Source organism: Alexandromys fortis, unplaced genomic scaffold (genome assembly GCF_014885135.2).
Source record: "Alexandromys fortis isolate MF-2015 unplaced genomic scaffold, M_Fortis_MF-2015_v1.1 scaffold_26, whole genome shotgun sequence".
NCBI classification, from domain to species: Eukaryota; Metazoa; Chordata; class Mammalia; order Rodentia; family Cricetidae; genus Alexandromys; species Alexandromys fortis.
The window spans coordinates 6373578-6383735 of record NW_026067894.1 but is presented as its reverse complement, the minus strand read 5'-3'; the positions used below and the strand labels follow the sequence as shown (position 1 = coordinate 6383735).

General features: G+C 50.2%; 1 protein-coding gene across 2 annotated transcripts in view; it reads right to left on the bottom strand.

Annotated features, from left to right (window-relative positions):
- Ncmap (non-compact myelin associated protein) overlaps positions 1 to 3794 on the bottom strand; it is a 29211-nt gene extending 25417 nt beyond the window's left edge. For both annotated transcript variants that reach the window (XM_050155929.1, XM_050155939.1), the window contains exon 1: positions 3708 to 3794. The gene's annotated coding sequence lies outside the window, so the exon portion shown is untranslated. The remainder of the gene's footprint in view (positions 1 to 3707) is intronic.
- Between the last annotated feature and the right edge of the window lie 6364 nt (positions 3795 to 10158).

The following is a 10158-nucleotide window of genomic DNA, read 5'->3' as shown; positions in this document are numbered from 1 at the left end:
CCTCAGGTGTTACAGAGTATTTGTTTAACTAGACAAAGATGTGCCACATTTGTTTATGTTTCAGAATACTGATCTTACTATCTAAAGGTGTGCTACATTTGTTTATATTTCAGAATACTGATCTAACTATCTAAAGGTGTGCTACATTTGTTTATATTTCAGAGTACTGATCTAATTGTCTAAAGATGTGCTACATTTGTTTATGTTTCAGAATACTGATCTGTCTAAAGGTGTGCTACATTTGTTTATATTTCAGAATACTGATCTAACTGTCTAAAGATGTGCTACATTTGTTTATGTTTCAGAGTACTGATCTAACTGTGTAAATGAGTGCTACTTTTGCCCATGCTGCATTTGTTCAATGATGTAAAGATGTGTTGCTTTGCCTCCCTAAGGTACTTGATTGGCTAATAAGAAGCCAAACGGCTCCTACCGAGGCAATAGAGTGATAGGCGAGTGGAGAGAATAAAGAGGAGGAGGAATCCAGGCTCGAAAAACAATAAGGGGAGAACGAGGGAGAAAAAGAGGAAGATTTGCGGGGTCAGCCAGGCAGTCACCAGGCAGACAGACACAGAGTAGGACATACAGAATGAAAGAAAGGTAAGAAGCCCGAGACAGAACATAGATGAAGAGAAACACATTAATTTAAGTTTTAAGAGTTAGTGGGCTGGGGCTGGTGAGATGGCTCAGCGGTTAAGAGCACTGGCTGCCTTTCCAGGTGGACCTGGGTTCAAACTTTTCCAATACCCACATGGCAGCTCACAACTGTCTGTAACTCAGTTCCAGTGAATCAGACATTGTCACACCAATGTACATAATGTTAAATAAATTATTTTTTTTAAAGAGCTAGCGGGACAAGCATAAAATAAGGCTTAGCATTCATAACTTATATTAAATCTCTCTGTCTGTCATGATTTGGGAGCTGGTTGATGGCCAAAAGAAAGCCTGCTATATTCAGGAGGCAGAGACAGGAGGATTACAAATTCAAAGTCATCCTTGGCTACCTGGCCAGTCTGGGCTACGTGAGACACTGTCTTAAAAACAACAACAACAACAACAACAACAACAACAACAACAACAACCCAAAAGGACAGGAAACAAAACAAAAGCAAAGACAAGCAAATGCTTTGGTGACCCTGGGGAGGTAGCAGCCAGGCTCAGTACTGGCAAAGAACAGCTTTGGCATCCCTGGATGGAATGCAGCCATAGCTAACAGTTCCTGCAGCCTGTCATTCCTGCTTGATGGGTTAGGCTGCTAGGCTCCCAGGTTGGTCCGTTCTCAGTGATCCCGGAGCACCCTGACACTCCAGCCCCTGATTGCAAGAGGACTTCAAGTTCAAGGTCACCATGGGCTTTGTTGTCTTTGACATACTGATACAAATTGAAAGTTATTTTTGTTATAGCATATATATGTTTCTACTCCTATTTGGGGTATTGTGCTTATGCAGAGCATGTAAAAATGCAATGTATAATTAAGAAATATAGGTTAGTAGTTAGTCATCTATAATAACTTGTAGTCACATTAGGTATGTTTTCAAGGTTAAACAGTTGTATTTAGATAGATAGAAGGTCTTCAAAAATCAAAGTGTGCTGGGCGGTGGTGGCACACGCCTTTAATCCCAGCACTCGGGAGGCAGAGGCAGGCGGATCTCTGTGAGTTTCGAGGCCAGCCTGGTCTAGTTTCAACTAGTTCCAGGACAGGAACCAAAAAAGCTACGGAGAAACCCTGTCTTGAAAATCCAAAAAAGAAAAAAAGAAAAAAAAATCAAAGATGTACAGAATATGACATTTAATATGTTTAATAGCCTAAGTCTTTTGTCATGAATGAGACATGTCTGCTCCTGTCATTACCAGTTTACCTCATAAAAGGTTGATGGGCATCTAAGACCCTCCATATGGAGTTCTCTTTCACTGTAGGGTTAGACATTTGGGCGAGAAGCTGTCCTTGCTTTGACTGCTGGCAGGAAATTAGGTACAAGAACTTTGGATTCAGCAAGATAGGAAAGATAATGGAGTATTTTCTCTGAATTTGCCAAGTACAAATGGACTGGGCATTGTGAATATAATTCTTACCTGATCATTGTTCTTATTGTATACAGTTCTACTGTGTTAGAGTTAAAACCTTCCTTTTTTTTAAAAAAAATTTAGACAAAAGGGGAAATGTGGAATAATCTTTTTGTAAATTGTGAAGATGTGCCTTTGCCAAGGCTTCTGATTGGGTTAATAAAGAGCTGAATGGCCAATAGCTAGGCAGGAAGAAGTTAGGCAGGAGGAAAGAGAGAGGAGAGGAGATGAATCCAGGTATAGGAGAGACACCAGAGAAGATGGAGAGGAAGCAGGAAATGGAGCAGGCAAGGTAAAAGCCACGAGCTCCTGGCACTAGCTCTGTAGACCAGGCTGGTCTCGAACTCACAGAGATCCGCCTGCCTCTGCCTCCCGAGTGCTGGGATTAAAGGCGTGCGCCACCATCGCCCGGCTCCATGTAGTTTTTTGTGAGCTGGCGGCCTAAGGAAAAATCTGTGTACACACCGAACTTGGGTTTTTGGGGGGGCAGTGTCTTCCTGCTCCTGTGGATACCTGCGGCCCTCCCCCCATATCAATTCTCCACTTCTGATCTTTGCTTCTTACAATAGTTTCAGTCAACTCAGAGCGATGGAAGCCCAACACCATGACGGGGGAGGGAACTAGGTGTTAAGGCAACCGCGACCACCACCAAGCGATCCTATCTTCAAGTCCATCTCACCAGGGCCTGCTCACCACACACACCAGGACGGACGCGGCTCCGCCCCATGCAGCCACCCTTAGGAACTTTACTGGATACCCAGCACCCTTCAGGAGCTGGTGAGACAGTGGTGAACCAGACACAGGTACTGTCACCAAGAAGCCAGTCTGACAGAAATTAGTAGCTTACGTAAAACCACGACTTAATTTGTTAAAGATGTTGTTTCACGTAGGTACATGAAAACAGATTGCACAGAAAAGAAAGGGCTGCGGCGACAGGTGGGTGAAGACAGGGGATTCTGACTGGGACCGCTCAGGCTTCTTTGCTCCTTTGCCAGCTCCTCAAATCCCTCAACCTCTCTGGCAAGAATATTCCTCCCACACCCCAGGGCTTCTTCAGTTCCCAGTCCAGCCCTTTTAGAGGCAGGAATCACAGACATCTCTTTCCACCTTAAAGCACCCAGGACTGGAACCTCCCCCTATCAAGGAGCGGCTTGTTCAACGTCTTGCTTATTGACTTAGCCAGAAGCCTGGGCCCCTCCGGGTTTTGGTCTCTGTGGATTGCAGAGCTCTTGGGGCCTCTGAGGGGGCGCGCTCTCCTCTATACCCACCCAGTTCTTAGACTAGGCGAACTCAGGTCCCGCAGGGGTCAAGGCTCCTTCTACCTCTCCAAGACTTTTTCCCAGGAGTCGTGGTCACTCCACTTCGCGGGAGGGGACAAGGAAACCACCAGCTTTCCGCATGCCTGAGATGTTACCCCAATGCAGGTAGCTTCGGGGTGCTTCTCGGCCTGCGCCCTGGACACCTCCGTGCACTAGGGTCTGCAGATACTGGAGATATTGTTGATCTTTCGGCTACTCGTTCCCGTCAAGGTGCACCGGGCTGGGGACCCCCGCCCCGGGCGACCCCGAGAACTATCCCCCGCGGGCCTGAGCCCCTGCACGCTGCCCTCCCGCACCCCTGCGTTCCGCGCCCAGCACACCTACCTGCTTGGCACGCCCGCTCCGCCTCCTGCCGGCCCCGCTCCTAGTGCTCGGCTAGTGCTCGGTGGCCGCCGCCGCCTCCGGGTCCCGTCCCGTCCAGCCCCGCCCACCAGGTGACCCCCGCCCGCCCTGCGCTCCGGCGCCGCCCCGCGGTGTCCACGTGCCGCCCTCTCGACCAGCCACTGGAGGGGACTTTAGGTCTGACACCCCCGCAGTCACTTCTACCAGGTAGGACTCCTGAGAAGGCAAAAGAGAGGAAGGGACCGCCCCCCCTCCCAGCAGATTGAGACCCGCCCCTGGGAGTCGGATGAGGCGAGCTGATGGAGTGGGGGGGATGTAGACCGACTGTGGGACCCACGGACCAGAGAACTCACAGTTGTCAAGTGACAGAAATTCCTCCTGCGTGTGATTAGGGTCTAGTCTTTCAACCCAGGAGTGAGATGCTGTCTCAGAAAACAAGATGGCTCAGTGGGTAGAGTGCCATCTAGCACTGGAAATGAGATGTTTCAAGGGATGGGCTGGGGACCGTCATATTTATTCACAGGAGAAGGCCACACACACACAAAGGGGCCTCAGTGCGTCTGTGGCAGGCAGTCCCCTCCAAGAGCTCTGTTTGTCGGTCCTCCTGTCTTCCATCCCATCTCGCCTTTTCTCCCCTCACCCAAGCCACCAAGCCACGCTATGTCAGAACAAGTTCTCCCATTCCTATATGAAGGCGTGTGGGGGTGGACCCTTTCTCTCTCTCTCTCTCTCTCTCTCTCTCTCTCTCTCTCTCTCTCTCTCTCGCCAGCTTTATCCATACCCAGGGCCAGCCCTCAGAGCCAACCTCCCTGCCAACATAAATGTAGACGACCCAAGGCATCCTTTATCACCTATTGTTCCTGCTTGGAAGCCCCATGAATGTTCGCTTTGGGTTAGACTCTGAGAGAGGGGGAGTCACCATGGAAGCCCTGCGCTGCTTGTGGAGCACACCTCCAGTGAGGTGTGGTGGGGGTGGTGTCTGTACGATTCTACAAAAGGGAGGCAGCCTGTGGTGGTGTGGCCCCCATGGGCTCCTGTGTTTGAACTCTTGGCCATAGGGAGTGCCACTATTGGGAGGTGTGACCTTGTTGGAGTAGGTGTGGTCTGAAGTGTGTCACTGTGTGTGTGTGTGTGAGTAGGCTTCGAGGTAATGTGTGCTCAAGCCAGGACTGGAAGGACGGACAAGGGGGCTGGGTCCTGTGTGTGCAAAGTCCATAACCAGTGAGCTCCCCCAAGTGGAGGCCGGGAGGGGGATGCCGAGATCAGAGGTGCCGGAAGGAGGAGTTCAGATTTTCCTCTAAGGACGGTAGAAAGCCAGGAGAAGGTGAGGAGGAAGGTCCCAGCTGTCTGGTCCATGTTCTCAGCTGGTCACTGGGGACGGTGGAAGGGATAGAGAGAGCCCAGCTGGAAATCGGTGTAGGTGAGAGGGTGGAGGGGAGTGGTCAGGGCTGGGGCTTAGCTGAAGGAAGGCAGGACTGGTACCATTCCAGAAAGGCTCTGTGGTGGTCTGGTCACGGACACATCAATTCACGTCCCCAGCTTTGGAGGCTTCTGGGACAAGAATCCCAAGGCCTTGTGCACATTAGGCAGGGGCTCACTACTGAGCCACACTATCAGAATCTTGACCCTCCTTCTGGTTAACAGGAGGCTTTTGAGGACTTCTCTAGTCTTCCCTGGGACACACCCAGAGTCTGCCCTGGAGAGTTGGGTAACAAGCCTGTGACCTGTGCACGCAGGGTAGAAACCCTTGACAGTGACAAAGCAAGGCGGATCTCTGAGTTCAAGGCCAGTCTGGTTTACACTGTGAGTTCCATGCAAGGCATAGGGAGAGTCTGTCTCAAAAAAAACAAACCCCAAAACTCCAGTATTGGGCATGATGGTTGATGATTATGATACCAGAACTAGAGGCTGAGGCAGGGGAGAAACAAAACCCACACTGTTTGGCTTGCATAGTGAGTTTTAGGCCAGCCTGGGCTACATAGTGAAATCCTGTCTCCAACAAAACAAAAAACTCCAAAGAAACAAAAAGGAGGAGGAGAAAGAAGGGAGAAGGGGGAAGGAGGAGAGATGCCCCCTTTTCAGTGGAAAGTCCCCAAATGCACCAGGCTTTTCTTGTCTTGCTAACAGAAGACAGCTCAGCGAGGTCCCCTCTGAACACTGCGATGTTTGTTTTGAGTCTCCTGGATCCAGGCTGGCCTTGAACTTGCCTGGCCTGTTTGGTGCTGGGGATGGAACCCAGGACCCTGTACACACCAGGCAAGCGTGCTCCCCACTGAGCCACATCTCCAGCCCAGCCCTGAGGTTTTTATCTCAGGTCAGGGTTGCCCAGTCTTTCTTCTCTCCAAGCCTTGGTCTGCTGTTTATGGCTTTGGAGATGGTTGCTGGGGAAACCAGCCGCAGGTCTCGGTGGGGAGACAGCACGGTCAGAGCCAGAGACACCCACGTGTCCACTGATTAATCTAGTACCAGGAAGCGTGGACGCTCTTTCAGAATCAGTTATCACCTTGCAGCCAAGGAGGTAACAGCAGAGGCAGAAAAACTCAGGCTGTGGTTCTCTCTTCTTTCTTTCTTTCTTTCTTTCTTTCTTTCTTTCTTTCTTCCCCTCCTTCCCTCCCTCCGTCCTAATTATTTAAGGTTGGAGAGACAGCTTAGAAGTTAAGAGCACTTGTTCTTGCAGAGGACCCTGGTTCAATTCCCAGCAACCATCTATAACTCCAGTTCCAGGGGGATCTGATGCTCTCTTCTGACCTCTGTGAGCATCAGGCATGCATGTGGTATACATACAAACATACAAGAAAACACTCACACAAAAGCAAAATGAATAGCTCTAATAAACAAAATCTTTTAATAATAATAATTATTATTATTGTTATTTGTGTGTGTGTTTGTGTGTGTGTGTGTGTGTGTGAGAGGGCATTGTGTGAGCGTGTGTATCTGGGCATGTGTGTGTTACAGTGAAAGATCCAGATAAATCCAGACCCTCTAGCAGGAAGAGACGAGCCAAAAATCTAGGATTAGCCGGTTCAGTGACTGTGTTTCAGGAACTAGCTGAAGATAAAGTTAGATTGTAATCTTGAGAATAATCTTGAGAAACAAGGGTTACCCCCTTGTGATTATCACTAGTATTTTCAGAATTTTCTTTTTTTTTTCTTTTTTGTTTTTTTCGAGACAGGGTTTCTCTGTGGCTTTGGAGCCTTTCCTGGAACTAGCTCTGTAGACCAGGCTGGTCTTGAACTCACAGAGATCCGCCTGCCTCTGCCTCCCGAGTGCTGGGATTAAAGGCATGTGCCACCACCGCCCGGCTTATTTTCAGAATTTTCAATGATTACTGGTATTTTTGGAATTTTCCAATGACGCCCTCCCTACCCCCTTTGGTTGTGGTTTCTTCCCTTAAATACCCCTTCTCCCAGCTACTCGAGGTGGAACTTCTCCCCTGCGTGGGTTAAGCATCTCGGCCCCAGCGCTGGTTCCTGTCAATAAACCTCATGCAATTGCAGCAAGGATGGTCTCTCGTGAGTTACTGGGGGGGGGGGGTCGTGTTATCCCGAGACTTGAGTGAGAGTCTCCCTACATCGGGGGTTTTCCAACAGCACACCTGGGGAGGTTAGAAGGTGACTCAGTGAAGTTGGCTCTCTCCTTCCACCATCACTGGGTCCTAGGTGTCAGCTTTAGGTTACACGGCTCGCAGAATCCTCCCTCTGACCAGGTGAAGGGTAAGCAGCTAAAGGATGGTTCCCTAACCAACCATGTGATCTCTCTGGGCCGCCCGGCTTCTCATGGATGATTGGCAGGTGGATTGGGCGGTGTCTTGGACTCTCCCGGAGGGTGAGTTTGCTTTTCCTCACCATTCCAACGAGCCCAGGCGACCCCACAACAGCTTCCTCTTGTCTCTGCTACGCTGAGGAGTCTGAACAAGGGATTTAAAGAGGGAACATCTTCTGTTCCCACAATAAGAACAACGAGAATGAGAAGCTATAAATGAAGATTAGCCTCCAGCCATCTGCTAAGGGGGCTCCCTCACCCCGAGGACCTGTGGCTACATCTAGAGAATTCTAAGAGCTCTTTCTGGCTGCAGTTAGTTCATCCAAAGCCACCCAGGCTGCTGAATCTGGGTACCACTTGGGACCCCTGGTCGGAAAAGAGAAGACAGAGTAGAGATGCAGCTCGCTCGGCAGCTTCTCTACCTGCACGCTGTGTGACATGTCAGCTCTCCCAGCCTCTCTGGGCTTTAGTGCCTTCTTCCACCATTCATTCATTCATTCATTCATTCATTCATTCATTCATCCGTTCAACTATCACTGAGTGCCTGCTAGGAGTCAGTGATGGACAAAGGAGTTGACGGCCTCTGCTGAAGCTGATACTTCAGGAGAGGAAACCAACAAAAATAAACAGGCCAATTGACACGGGCATGGGAGGAGCTGGAGATGGTACCCGCCTGCGCCTGCTCACCCACCCAGTGTTTTGTGGGGAATGAAGGAGTCCATAGTGTTACCCTGCTGGACAGTAAAGGAGCCGAGAGCATGAAAACAGCAGAGTGTTGTAAACGGGCATCCCCTTCAATGGAAAACGTCTGCCGAAGACTCCAAAGGCCCAAAGCGGAGGCAGTGATCCAGGGAGAAAGGACTGAGGAGGTGAACTTGACCGTCCTTGACCCCAATGGCCTCAGCCCCCCGCTGGTCCGTTAGTACCTCAGACTCTCCAGGCTGGCAAGATGGCTCAGCAGGTAAAGGGGCTTGCGGCTAAGGCAGATGACCTTACACTCTCACAAGTGTGCTTTGACCTCCATGTGCACACACCTTGGCATGCCCTACACAATAAATAAATGCTATATATATATAATCTGGGTATGGTGGCATACAGCTTTAATCCCAGCACTCAGGAGGCAGAGTTAGGACCTATTGCCTGGTCTACATAGAGGGTTCCAGGCAGCCAGGGCTACACAGAGAAGCCTTGCCTCAAAAAGATTTATTTATTTATTTTAAGACTCCCCTGGGAGGAGCTGGAGGGATGGCTCAGCTGTTAAGAGCTCTGGTTGCTCTTCCAGAGGACCTGGGTTTGTGTCCCAGCACCATTCATGACAGTCTGTAATTCAAATTCTAACCCCCTCTTCTGCCCCGCCCCCACAGGCACGGGCATGCATGGGGTTCGTGGGCATTCATGCAGGCAAACACTGATACACATTTAAAAAAACGGTTATCTCCTGGGCACACAGTGAAAGACTTTGGAAGCCACAGAGGAGCAGGCCTGGGGGCAGGGGCAGACAGTCCTAGCTCGAGATTAGGCAACAATAATTAATATGTCACTAGAATTGAGGCCATAAAGAGGGAGCGACCTGCCCACCGGCTGGCACTGAGGGGTGCTGGCTCTCAGGCCTGAACTTTCCCACACTCTGTGAGTTACCAGGTGCGACTTAGCACTGAACCCCTCCAGGATAGCCCCGCCTCTCACGCCATCTTCCTACCTTCCTGCAGGTTCGGATGTTTGAGGGAGAAAAGGCTGATGCCATGGGATGCAGCGCAGCTGGTAGCTGCTTGCCTAGAGTGCACAAAAGCTGGGGCTCCACCCCTAGCACCCTAGAAAGAAGGCTGAGTGGTGTTTGCCTGTAAACCCTGCACTCCGTAGGTGGAGGCAGGGGAATCAAAGTTCAAGGCCACGCTCAGCTACTTAGACTTAGAGCCTGTCAAAATAAATAAATAAAAGAAAGAAAAAAACGTGTAGGTTATGGTGAGGGAGCCTTGTAAACACAGTTCCCTCATCTGTCTGGACAGTTCCATGGGGTAGGTGCTAGGTACCTGAAGAAACCTAGGCTTAGGCAGGTCTTAAACTTGCCCAAAGTCACCCCAAGAGTCTGGCCCTAGAGCTTGGGGCTTAGAAAAACAAACAAACAAAAACAAAAACCCCAAAACCAAAATCAACTACACAAACAAAACATCTGTCACTGTGGGCGGGGCAGAGCCAAGGGGAGCCTGAGGCAAGGAACTTGAGACCTGGAAGCTTTTGGGGGACCCAGTCCTGGGCAGAGAAACATCACTGATGCCCTGATGTTTGCTGTAGTCTGAGTGGAGTCACCCCAGATATCGCCTCCCTTCCCAGCTCCCCTGGGCTCCACCTTCCTCACACCCATGCCCCAGGGCCACTCCTGTTCCTCACACAGCAGCAGCCTGACTGTGACCTGTCCCCAGGTGTGTGTGTGTGTGTGTGTGTGTGTGTGTGTGTGTGTGTGTCCACAGTTCTAGTTCCTCTCCTGGAGCTGTAGTTACTGCCCAGTCACAAGCTCCGCCCTCCCATTGCCCTTGATTCTCTGCGCCTGATCTACAGATGGATGTTTGGGATCCATGGCTCCTGTGGCCTCCTGGAGGGTAAAGGCAGGCTCTGGTTTCTCTTTTCCCCAAGTTCTCAAATAAATCTTTGTCTTTGAGGGGCCCAGCCCCCA